We start from the raw sequence: 13,317 nt of genomic DNA, 5'->3' as shown, positions 1-13,317 counted from the left end.
TGACCTCAAAGTGGCAGTACTCGTCCAGCTACCTCAGAGTTGGCAACATCACTCCTTTGAGCTTACACATAAAGATGAGGTGTGAGGGATTTGTTTTTTTTTTTTTAAAGTACTTTGTGTGTATGAATGAATGAATGACTGTCTTGCTCTGTTGCTCAGGCTGGAGTGCAGTGGTGCCATCATAGCTCACTGTAACCTCTAATTGATAGACTCAGTTGACCTATTGACCTTCCCCTCTCAGTCTCCCAAATAGCTGGGACTATAGGCATATGCCACAACATCTGGCTAATTTTTAAATTTTTTGTAGAGACTGGGTCTTGCGGTGTTCCCCAGGCTGATCTCAAACTCCTAGTCTCAAACAATCCTCCTGCCTTAGCCTGAAAAGTCCTGGGGTTACAGGCATGAGCTACCGGGCCTGGCCAGGTTTGAGGGATGTAGAGGTTCAAGTAATCTTTTTAAATGCAAATACATGATCACCAGCCTAATGGTTTCTCAGTTTTCTTGGGATAAAGTCTAAATTCCTTAATTTAGATTAGAAGGCCATTCACGATCTGGTCCCCGCTCCTTGTCTCTGATCCTTTTCACCTCCAACCTCACATACATAGAGGTCAGATTGGATTTTTTTTCAGCTTCCACAGCATGCCTTCTTCTAGCTTATGAACCTTCACAACAAGCTGGCTCATTTTGCTTTATTTTGTTTATCATAATACTGTCTCTTACCTTCCCCTTTGAACCTCATCTTAACTCAGGCTTAACCTACCTTTACATGTTTAATATCTATTTACGTATTACCCACATATTTGGTTTTAGCTTTCTTTTAGTTTCCTGCAAAATCCTTTGACCACTGAAGTGTGGATGTATTTCCTCTCCTGAGTGCTCTGCATTTCTTCATTCAGACAGCTTACCTGCTTTGTTATAACTGCCTCTTGTAGGTAAAGATGGTCCTGTGAACACCATGGAGGATGGAGGCGTTCCTTTGCTCATTCTTATATTCTCAACATCCGGTGCAGTGCTTGGTTAATAACAAACCCTCTATAAATATTTGTGGAATACTTGAGGTGTCAATACCTAACGACACCTCTCTTACGACATCTTGTACCCAGGTTTGACAACCATAATTTATGCATGCCGGCAAATAATAGATTGCCTAGAACCACCCCAATTTTTCCCTTTCCCAGAAAAGCTAAAGACCAGCCCATCTAGTACTTGATTTGTTTTTTTTTAAGCCAAACTATGAAGAACCCCAAAGTCTTGCAGATTCACTTCAGATTCAAAGGGACAGATATGAGATATGAAAAATATAATAAAATTTCTGTCCGTTCTGTTCTAAAATCAAAATGGATGTAACTTTACGTAACCATGCAAAATTCAGGTATACCGAGAACTTCACCATATTGAGAATGTATCAGGGGTGTCCAATCTTTTGGCCTCCCTGGGCCACATTGGAAGAAGAATTGTCTTGGGCCACACATAACATACACTAACACTAACACAAATGATAGTTGATGAACTTAAACAAAAAAAGCAAAAAAGTCTTAATGTTTTAAGAAAGTTTACAAATTTGTGTTGGTCCACATTCAAAGCTATCCTGGGCCACATGCAGCCTATGGGCGGCAGGATAGCCAAGCTTGCTTTAGATGATTTGGGCCCGCTAAAAACAGGCTTAGGTCTTCACAAAGAGCAATTGCCATAGTGGTGATGAACTCAGTCCCTTCCATTCCCGCTGTCTCTGCCTCCTCCCTCCATCACAATTCAAACTCTGAGGGAGAATAAACTTTAAAGATATGATTAACTAGATTACATTCTTCCAACACTATATTATAGTTTGTAGATAAACAGTGCTGCCAAGGCCCTGTAGCTTGTATGCCTTGCTATCACATTTACTAAGGGGTTCTTAAGTTTATACTTGGTAGAAAGATAATGAGATTAAATAAAGTCCTTTTTAGTTCCTACCTTGGGTCAAGACAAACTGGTAAAAATAAAATAAAATAAAAAACTTCATGTAAAACATATCTTTTGTCTTGGCCCCACTTTCACCAAATCTCAACATAATCACTTTTAAATAGCTCTGTAAAAGTCTCTATTGAAAGTTATTGTTTATTGTAAGCAACAGCCCATGACCTCTGAAACTCATCTCTATGTTTGTTCATTGTGTCTTACAAGGTTCTCTTTGTCACTTCCTAGAAGAAAATCCTATATGATTTTAATATCAGAAATAACTGTTGTTGTCCTGAGTGATTCATTTGTTAGTACCGGAAAGATCAGTGGGAACTTGAGGAAATTATAAGTTCCAGCATCGCATCCTAGATCTACAGAATTTGAAATTCTGTAAGTGGGGCCTAGTGATTCTAGTTTTATAAACTCTTCAGGTGATTCTGATGCACACAAAATTTGGGAATCCCTCTTATAGAGAGGAATTATATAATTGACTAGGCTTCTCTTCAAACTTGGCCACTGGAAAGCTTAGAGGCAAATTTGTGGTTCACTGGTAGCAGATGTGTGGAACATTATGATTTTTAGTTATTTCTCTGTCTGCTGTGGGTTTACCTTTGGTTTATTTTTATTTCTATTTTCATTTCACTTCTAATTTAAGTTCTTGTCATATGACCTATCCACATAAGCCATCTTAAGTCTTTTTTGAGGCATAGCCAGAAACAGGCAGGTAGATAGCCAAATAGAAAAATAGTTATTATACTCAGCTTCTGTAGAGAACAAGGTATTCTTGGCAACTGGTGCAGAGTAAGCACCCTTGGCAAGCCTGGAGAAGGTCGTGTGTGTGTGTATGTGTGTGCGTATGTGTGTGTGTGTGTGCATGTATTGTGTGTATGTATGTGTTGTTTGAGGAAGTAGGTGAGAGGAAGTCATACATGTGAATTAGAAAACTATTGTGTTTGTTGACTAGTGAATGGCTTTTTACTTTTCCATCAAAAGGCAACTGTTGGTTGGGTTCAGTGGTTCCTGCCTGTAATGCCAGCACTTTAGGAGGCTGAGGCAGAAAGGTCACTTGAGGCCAGGATTTTGAGACCAGCTTGGGCAACATAGCAAGACCCCATCTATATGAAATTTTAAAAATTAGATGAGTGTGGTAGCATGCACCTGTAGTCCTAGCTAAGGAGTCTGAGGAAAGAACATGCTTGAGCCCAGGAGTTGGAGGTTACAGTGATTTATATGGCACCACTGCACTCAAGCCTGAGTGGCAGAGTGAGACACTGTCCCAAAAACCTTGTTTCTACTAAAAAGACAAAAAAAAAAAAAAATTAGCCAGGCATGGTGGCGGGCACCTATAGTCCCAGCTACTTGGAGGCTGAGGCAGGAGAATGGCGTGAACCAGGGAGGAGGATCTTGCAGTGAGCCGAGATTGTGCCATTGCACTCCAGCCTGGGCAACAGAGCGAGACTCCGTCTCAAATAAAATAAAATATAAATAAAAGAAACAACTGTATTTCCTTGTTGCTCTTCATTCAATTCATGGTACATGTACTTGCTAGAAAGCTCATGTGAAACAGTAATGTGGATGATAAAACAAATCCTTACCTTCTTTTGTGCCCTTTCTTGCTTGGCCACAAACCTTTCCACCTTAGTTGTCTTTGTTACCTACTAGCTAATGCCTACGAAGGCATTAATTTACAACAGCTTTAGAGAGTAATTCTGAGAATTCCTGAGAGTGAAGGCCTCCCCTAGATTGTTTTGATATGTTTCCATAAAAGGAAATTCACTTTCCATTTTTCTATCTGTACTACAACCACCCTGCCTGTGAGAATCACCATAATGGGGTTGAGCCTGAGAATTACACTGGTAACAGTAGAGGGTGTCCAGGTTCTTGGCATCTTGAACAAAGAATTGGACAAAATGCACAAACAAAGCAAGTAAAGAATGGAGGGTTTTAGTTAAAAATGAAAGTATACTCCACAGTGTGGGAGCAGGCCTGAGCACAGGGGCTCAAAGGCCCTGTTACAGAGTTTTTGGGAGTTTAAATACCCCCGAGATAATTCCCTTTGTAACTTGCCATAAGCCCTTTGTAAAAAGAGAGGAGGAAGTAAACTTACAAAGTCATTTAGGCATATGCCCTAAGGAGAGGATATTTCCTGTTATAGCTGAAGTGTGAACTGGCCTTACATTCCCTCCCTCCAGCCCCTATTTTCCTGCCTCAATACCACATAGAAAAACTATTTGATGTATCTATCTGACAAGTGGTCATGTGTTACGGCCAGGCCAGGCAAACCAGATCTTCTTATCTTGTATTACTCTCCGCAGTCATTACCATGAAGAAGCTCCAGTGAGATCAAAATTTGAGACCTCTCAGCTGACCTCAGGGAGACATTAGGGGATGTAGCCCGATGCCACTTTCTGCCTTAGGAATTTAGGATTGAAAAGGTTGGGTATCACTGCATTTGCTGGGTTTTCACTTTTTTGGATACTTGCTTGTAACATGGTTACATGCGTTCTGAAACACTGTTGGCTGTGCTTCACCATACCAAGAACAGCTTTATAATAATTGGGTAAGAATTGGGCTATTTTGGTCCAGCTGAAAGCCTAGAGCCTGATTAATCTAACGGGGGATATCCTTTAGTGTTCTGTCAGTCAGCACAGTGCTTGTCAAACTGCTTCTAAATTCTGAGATAAGTATTAAGCAAAGGGACCTACATAAAGACAAGGTCCTTCAGTTCAACCAAACTTCAGAGCACCTGTTTTCTGGAGGTATGGGCAAGGGCACTGAAGGGGTCTGGAGATGGGAAGGCTGAGTGCTCTCTTTTTAGATAATGATAGTTAATAAGAGCAGCATTTAGTGAGCACCTGGCAGTTAATATACATGATTTAATATAATTAGCTACAATACTAAGAAGAAGAATATAAGGAAAGTTTGATGGAATAAGACCAATTATGTGCTATAAAGATTTGGAGATGCCAGTGTGGTGGTTCATACCTGTAATCCCAGCACTTTGAGAGGCAGAGGTAGGAGGATTGATTGAGCCCAGGAGTTTAAGACTAGCCTGGGCAACACAGGGAGACACCTGTTTCTACAAATAGTTTAAAAATTAACCAGGTGTGGTGGTATGTGCCTGTGGTCCCAGCTACTCAGGATGCTAAGCAGGAGAATTGCCTGAGACTGCGAAGTGGAGGCTGCAGTGAGCTGTGATCTCACCACTGTAGTCCAGCCTGGGCAACAGAGTGAGACCCTGTCTCAAAACAAGACAAAACAAAAAAGATTTGTAAGGAAAACTTTCAGGAGGAATTGGAAATACTTCATGGAAAAGTTGGTTTTTGAATTTAAGGCCGTAAAGAATGGATGAAATCTGGAAAGCTGGAGGGGGATTGGCATACCATGAAGGGGAAACACCAGGAGAAAACCCTGGGAGACAGAGAAGGATTGGTTAGTTTAGGGAAGGGTGAGAACTCCGATTTAAGGGACATGCACGGTAAATCTAAGCAACTCTCAGGAGGGACCTGTTGTGCAAGGTCTTGGATGCCAGGCTGGGCTGAGGAGTTTCTAATTTGCCAAGGGACTGTTCAAGGTTTTGGAGCAGTGGAAAGATTGATGGCAGCTAGCACACAGGATTTAGAGGTTGTTGAATAGCAGCATGCAGACAGGAGTATATTTGGAAATGACTGAAGCCAGTTAAAAGACTTACGATAGTCCAAGAAAGAATGAGTGACGGAAACCTGACTGTAGGCAGCAGAAACTCACAGGATGGGGACAGATCCAAAACTCTTGGTGGAGATATCATCCATGGGATTTTGGCAAAGATTAGGGAGACAGTGACACAGAAGCAGATTTGGGGATGAGTTCTTTTGGGGGCATGTTGAGCTTCAAGCAACAGTAGGAAGTCCAATTAGAGATGCCCAGAGGGCAGCTGGAATCGCCACCTGAGTTTGGGAAGGGAGAATTGGGAAGAATGAGATTTTCTGCTGAGGTGATAGTTGACACTATGGGAAAAGAGGCGATTGCAGAAATGCAAAAGGATGAGATCAGAGGTAAAAATCCTCCTTAGAGGATCTTAGTGTGGATCCATCTGCTTGAAGAAAGGCTTGTCAAGGAAGTTGTTATGTATAAAATAAAAATAGTGACTGAGGCTGGGCACGGTGGCTCATTCCTATAATCCCAGCACTTTGGGAGGCCGAGGTGGACAGATTACCTGAGGTCAGGAGTTCCAGACCCGGCCTACATGGTGAAACCCCATCTCTACTAAAAATACAAAAAATTAGCTGACCATGGTGGCAGGTGCCTATAATCCCAGCTACTCAGGAGCCTGAGGCAGGAAAATTGCTTGAACTGGGAGGTGGACGTTGCAGTGAACCGAGATCCCACCTCTGCACTCTAACCTGAGCAACAGAGACTCCATCACACACACACACAGACACACACACACACACACACAAAGTGAGTGAAAGATATCAGGACCTGATATCTTGACCTAAGATGCTAGTTATCAGTTAAGAGCACAATTGGACTATGGAGAAAACAATCAGGTGACATGAAGGAAGAACTGCAAGGAATCAGTTGGCAAATTTATCTTTCAAAACTCCTCATACAGAAAAGACTTAACAAGGAGAGGAGAACCACCCCTGTGAATAAAGTTTGGATGACAGGCTAGGCCTCCCGATTTGTGATATTTGGGGTCACCCTGTTTGATTTTATTTTTATAACTATTGTCCTGAAATAACCTCTGTTCTGTTTCCTCCTTTTAGTTTGTTTTACTCTGTCCAGTGTAATAGGAGTAGGCATAGATAATTCCCCATTAAAATATAAACCTAAATAATAGGTTAAGCGAGATCCACCATAAAACTCATTCCTGCACCTAGTAATTTTTCCTACTTGTTCCAGCACTGGAAGTTGATCCTGTATTTTTACCTGGTGATTACCTGGGTAGGGCTACAACCTGAACAAACATTTATTCTAGCCAGAAAACACTTCAAATGGCAAGATGACTCTTTCAATTTTTACTAATCTGCTATTAGCTTAAGCCAGTACACTCCTAATGACTTTCAAACATACAAAGAAAAGTTAATAAATCTGAATGACAGCTATCATACTCTTAAGTCACTAGGTTACTGGCAAATAATGGTATAGAGCATATCATGATTGAGGAAATAACTACTATAAAATACATAGCAAAATATTACCATGGAAATGAACTGATTTATACTGGCCTGAGAGTCTACTCACAGCCGGCTTCTCAGCAAGTGAAAGGGAAGCTCAATTCTGTCCCGCTCCACTCTCCAGCCCGAGAGCATGAATGGCCTTTAAGGGGAATACGTTCCTTCATGGGTGAAGGCACTTTGGCTTCTTCCTGTTTTCTCTAGTGGTAAAACTCTGGAGAATTGGCAAAGGAGATTCTGCTTAAAGATTTTTCTTTTTTCTTTTTTTTTGAGACGGAGTTTCACCCTTGTTGCCCAGGCTGGAGTGCAATGGTGCAATCTTGGCTCACTGCAACCTCTGCCTCCCGGGTTCAAGCGATTCTCCTCCCTCATCCTCCCAAGTAGCTGGGATTACAGGCATGCACCCCTACGCCCAGCTAATTTTGTATTTTTAGTAGAGAAGGAGTTTCTCCATGTTGGTCAGGCTGGTCTCCAACTCCTGACCTCAGGTGATCCACCCACCTCGGCCTCCCAAAGTGCTAGGATTATAGGCATGAGCCACCAGGCCTGGCCAAAGATTTTTAAATCTTCTAAAGAACCAGATTTTGCTCATTTTAGACTCATTTTCTTTGCCTACCGACATACAGCTCTGAAATAATTCAATCGAGCCATCCAGTAAGGGGTTGCTTCCTGTTTTCTGGACACTAATGCAGGCAGTAGAGACATTGGTGAGAAGGGTTTTGGTGTCAGTTAATCCAGAGTTCAACTCTCTGCTCATTTATTTCATTATCCTTAAGTCATTTAACCAGGTATTTCTGGAGAACCCAGTGGCAGGCTTCAGGTCCCAGTGTTATGGTGATGAACAAGTAGACACCATCCCTGCCCTCGTAGAGCATACATTTTAGCTGCAGGGGAAAATTTTTAAAATACCATAATAAAAATCAAAACAAAGCTACAAGGCTCAGATTTTCTGTGTGATCTTTGGCAAATGTCTTGGCCCCTCGGTTTTCTTCCTCTTCCTCCTCCTCCTCCTCCTTCTCCTCTTCTTTCTCCTCCTCCTCCTCTTCTTTTTTTATTTTCTGAGACAGAGTTTTGCTCCTGTGGCCCAGGCTGGAGTGCAATGATGCAATCTCAGCTCACTGCAACCTCTGCCTCCTGAGTTCAAGTGATTCTCCCACTTCAGCCTCCCTAGTAGCCAGGATTACAGGCACCCACCACCACGCCCAGCAAATTTTTGTATTTTTAGTAAAGACGGGGTTTCACCATGTTAGCCAGGCTGGTCTCGAACTCCTGACCTCAGATGACCCGCCTGTCTCAGCCTCCCCAAATGCAGGGATTACAGGCATGAGCCGCGGTGTCCAGCCTAAGCTCCTCAGTTTTCAAACAGGGTTCTTGGGCATTCAGTTCAATAATAATTGTAAATTAAGTATGTGGTCTGGTATGTAGGAACCACACAATGATCATTATCTGATATTTAAATTTTACAATTACAGGATTTTGAATTGTTTTCTTCACTCACTGCTACATCCCAAATGCGTAGATCTATGCCTGACACATGGCAGGCATCCAATAAATATGTGTTGGCTGACTGACTTTAAAGATGAAGAGAACCATGATGGCACAAAAAGACAACAATGGAGTTGAAATTAAACCACAAGGAAAATCCATACACTCCTTGATGGAGCCTTTGTAAATTTAACTTCACAAAGTGTTTCTTCTTCTTCTTTTCTCCTTCTTCTTCTTCTTCCTCTTCCTCTTCCTCTTCCTCTTCTTCTTTCTTCTTCTTCTCTTCCTCTTCCTCTTCCTCTTCTTCTCCTTCTCCTTCTTCTTTGAGATTGTGGTCTCACTCTGTAGCCCAGGCTGGAGTGTAGTGAGTGAGAGGATCATGGCTCACTGCAGCCTCAACCTTCTGGGCTCAAGCAATCCTCTTGTCTCAGCCTCCCAAGTAGCTGGGACTACTGGCGTGTGCCACCACACCTGGCTAATTTTTAAATTTTTGGTATAGATAGGGTCTCGCTATGTTGCACAGGCTGGTCTGGAACTCCTAACCTCAAGCGATTCTCCTGCCTCAGACTTTCTTTTTTTTTTTTTTTTTTTTTTTGTATTTTTTAGTAGAGACGGGGTTTCACCGTGTTAGCCAGGATGGTCTCGATCTCCTGACCTTGTGATCCGCCCGTTTCGGCCTCCCAAAGTGCTGGGATTACAGGCTTGAGCCACCGCGCCTGGCCCTCAGACTTTCAAAGTACTGAGATTACAGGCATCAGCCACCATGCCTTGCCTCAAAGTGTTACATTTTTTGGGAAATCCAAGCTAGAAAACAGAATTAGTGCTCAGAAATTGAACTCACTAGCCCGAAGACTCAAATACGTTCTTCTCCATCTTCATCCACTAGAGGGCGTATATTACTTAACAAGTCAGCCTTTCCCAAGCACGGCTGAAGCTGCTTTAAAATGATGATTAATGAAACAACGTGTAGACCTAATGACCTATCCTGTACATTTTGATTTAGGCAGATGATTAAATGGTCTCAGATAAAAAATAAATAGTATCGAAAAGAAATGATCAAAATGTGATTCTTATAGTTCCTCAAACTTTGTAATAGAAGAATAAGCATTAAAGAAATTACATCAATTTCTTTTTCAAACGTTTGTCAAAGTCATTTTGTTTATATCCTAACTCAAGATAATTCAGTTAAAATGTGCTTAAGAACAAAATCATGAATAATATTAACATATTTGAGGACATTACACCAGTAACATGCCAGCAAGAGTATAGTTTTTCATTTGAAAGAAGCTTAACAGGTGCCAAATAATAATCAAAAATTAATTGCATCAAAATGACATTTGTTTTAAGGGGATCGTTATGTGATGATTTTACTTGGATCATATTTGTCAATCTAAACATTTGTGATGTGGCCGGAAAAAAAAAACCACAGAAATAAAAAAGTCCAAAATACCTATTTTTAGCTTGAAACTTGTTTCCAGAGATTATTTTTTACCCTATTTTGGTAGTGGATCTTTAATCATTTAAACCATAAAATACCTCCTCTTTAGTCAGGCAGTTGTTTTATTCACTTCTGTGGGAGGAGGAAACAATAAAATTAAAGGTGTAAATCGACTGAGATAACATTTGTTTCTTTCAAATTTCATTGGGGAACACTTTAGACTGAAAGGATTCTTCTCCTCTACTAAATATTTTACATCCTTAAAACTGAAATTGTGACTAGTCACCAAAACAGACACTTGAATTGAGTTAAGTGTGTCAGAATCTATATTGAATGTTAAATAATTATTTTGTCTCAGGCAAATGCTCATTTATATTCTGTGTAAACCGCTGTGACTTGCTATATATTACCTGTTATTTCCCAAGAACCTGCAAACTACTTGAAATGAGGACTTTAGCCTACTTTTCTATAAGCATGGAATGATTACCATAGGGCTAGAATATAATTCATGCTCAATAATTACTTGTTGAATTATGTTTTTAATACTATAAGCCAATATTTCCCTAAATATGTTCTGTTGAGTATTAGGCTCTCTAGACGGAAGCTGGTAAAACGTTACCTACATGGTCAAATAAATTTGAGGAACTACCTGTTGTATTCCTTTTTTTTTTATTTCATTCAACAAACATTTATTTAGCTTTGACAGTGTTGGGTGCTATATTGGTCTTTGCACAAACAAGAGAGTATGGCAGAGAAACAAAGAAAGGCCATCTGGAAAAGTGACATCTGCTGCTAGTGTAATATTGTGAAAATAACTCATATATTATTATAATAAATTTTTTCTGGATTTATCATATTTCTCATTTTGAAATGTTTAAATTTTTTTAATTTTTAATTTTTATGGGTATATAGTACATATACACATGTACAGGGTACAGGAAATGTTTTGATGCAGGCATACAATGCATAATAATCACACCAGGGTAAGTGGGACATTTATTACCTCACTTATCATTTCTTTGTGTTAAGAACATTCCAGTGATACACTTTTAGTTATTTGAAAATGTACTATAAATTATTGTTGACTGAAGTAATTATATTGTGATATCAAATATTAGATCTTATTTACTCTATCAAACTATATTTTTGTACCATTAACCATCCCCACTCCCCCTGCCTCCCCTCTACCCTTTCCAGCCATCATTCTGCTCTCTATCTCCGTGAGTTCAATTATTTTAATTATTAGTGCCTGCAAATGAGTAAGAACATGTGAAGTTTGTCTTTCTGTGCCTGGCTTATTTCACTTAACATAATGTCCTCCAGTTCCATCCATGTCCTCTAGTTCCTACAAATGACAGGATCTTATTCTTTTTTATGGCTGAATCATACTCCATTGTGTTTTTGTACTGCATTTTCTTTATCCATTTGTCTGTTGATGGACACATAATTTGCTTCCAAATTTCAATAAATCTAAGAGTGAAGATATTGCTTCAATATGCTGATTTCCTCTCTTTTGGGTATATGCCTAGCAGATTGCTGGATCATTTGGTAGCTCTATTTTAGTGTTTTGGGGAAGATCCATACCGTTCACCACAGTGGCTGTATTAATAATTTACATTCCCACCAACACTGTACAGGGTTGCCTTTTCTCCACATCCTTGCCAGCATTTGTTATTGGCTGTCTTTTGGATGAAAGTATACAACTGGGTGAAGATGGTATCCTATTGTAGTTTTGATTTGCATTTGTTTGATAATCAATGATATTGAGCACCTTTTATATACCTGGTTGCCATTTGTACATCTTCTTTTGGAAAATGTCTTTTCAGATCTTTTGCCCATTTAAAAATAGGATTATTAGATTTTCTTTTCCTCTTGAGTTGTTTGAACTTCTTATATATTCAGGTTATTAATCCCTTGTCAGGCGAATAGTTTGCAAATATTTTCTCCCATTCTGTGTGCTGTCTCTTCACTTTGTTGATTGCTTCCTTTGCTGGGCAGAAGCTTTCTAACTTGATGTGATCCCATTTGTCAATTTTTGTTTTAGTTGCCTGTGCTTATAGGGTATTACTCAAAAAATCATTGCCCAAACCAATTTCCTAGAGAGTCCTCCCAATGTTTTCTGTTATCAGTTTCATAGCTTGAGGTCTCAGATTTACATCTTTTTTTTTTTTTTTTTTTTTTGAGACGGAGTCTCGCTCTGTCGCCCAGGCTGGAGTGCAGTGGCCGGATCTCAGCTCACTGCAAGCTCCGCCTCCGGGTTCACGCCATTCTCCTGCCTCAGCCTCCCGAGCAGCTGGGACTACAGGCGCCCACCACCACGCCCGGCTAGTTTTTTGTATTTTTTAGTAGAGACGGGGTTTCGCTGTGTTAGCCAGGATGGTCTCGATCTCCTGACCTCGTGATCCGCCCGTCTCGGCCTCCCAAAGTGCTGGGATTACAGGCTTGAGCCACCGCGCCCGGCCAGATTTACATCTTTAATCCATTTTGTTTTGATTTTGTTTTTCTTTTTTTAGGCAGGGTCTTGTTCTGTTGCCCAGACTGGAGGGTAGTGGTGCAATCTCGACTCACTGCAGCCTCTGCTTCCTGGGTTCAAGTGATTCTCCTGCCTAAGCCACCCCATTCATTGGGATTACAGTGGCACACAAACACACCTGGTTAATTTTTTTGTATTTTTAGTTGAGATGGGGTTTCACCATGTTGGCCAGGCTAGTTTCAAACTCCTGGCCTTTTGTGATCCATCCACTTCGGCATCCTGAAGTGTTGGAATTACAGGCATAAGCCACCGTGCCTGGCCTGATTTGATTTTTGTATGTGGAAAGAGATAGGGATCTAGTTTCATTCTTCTGAATATGGATATAGTTTTCCAGGCACCGTTTATTGACGAGACTGTTCTTTCCCTAATATGTATTTTTGGCACCTTTCTCGAAAATGAGTTCTATGTAGATATATGGATTTATTTCTTGGCTCCTTTCTGTTGTATTGCTCTATGTGTGTGTTTTTATGCCAGTACCATGCTGTTTTGGTTACTATAGCTCTGTAGTTAATTTGCAGGTAAAGTGATTACCTAGTTTTGTTATTTTTGCAAAGGATTGCTTTGGCTATTCTGGGTCTTTTGTGGTTCTGTACTAATTTTAGAATTTTTTTTTCTATTTCTGTGAAGAATGTTATTGATATTTTGATAGGGATTGCACTGAATTTGTAGATTGTTCTGTGTAGCATGGACATTTTAATAATATTGTTTCTTCCAATTCATGAACATGGAATATTTTTCCGTTTTTTGTGTCCTCTTCAATTTAT

Source organism: Trachypithecus francoisi, unplaced genomic scaffold (genome assembly GCF_009764315.1).
Source record: "Trachypithecus francoisi isolate TF-2019V2 unplaced genomic scaffold, Tfra_2.0 Lachesis_group7, whole genome shotgun sequence".
Taxonomy (NCBI): Eukaryota; Metazoa; Chordata; class Mammalia; order Primates; family Cercopithecidae; genus Trachypithecus; species Trachypithecus francoisi.
The sequence above is the reverse complement of the archived record's forward strand: the minus strand, read 5'-3'. Positions refer to the sequence as shown.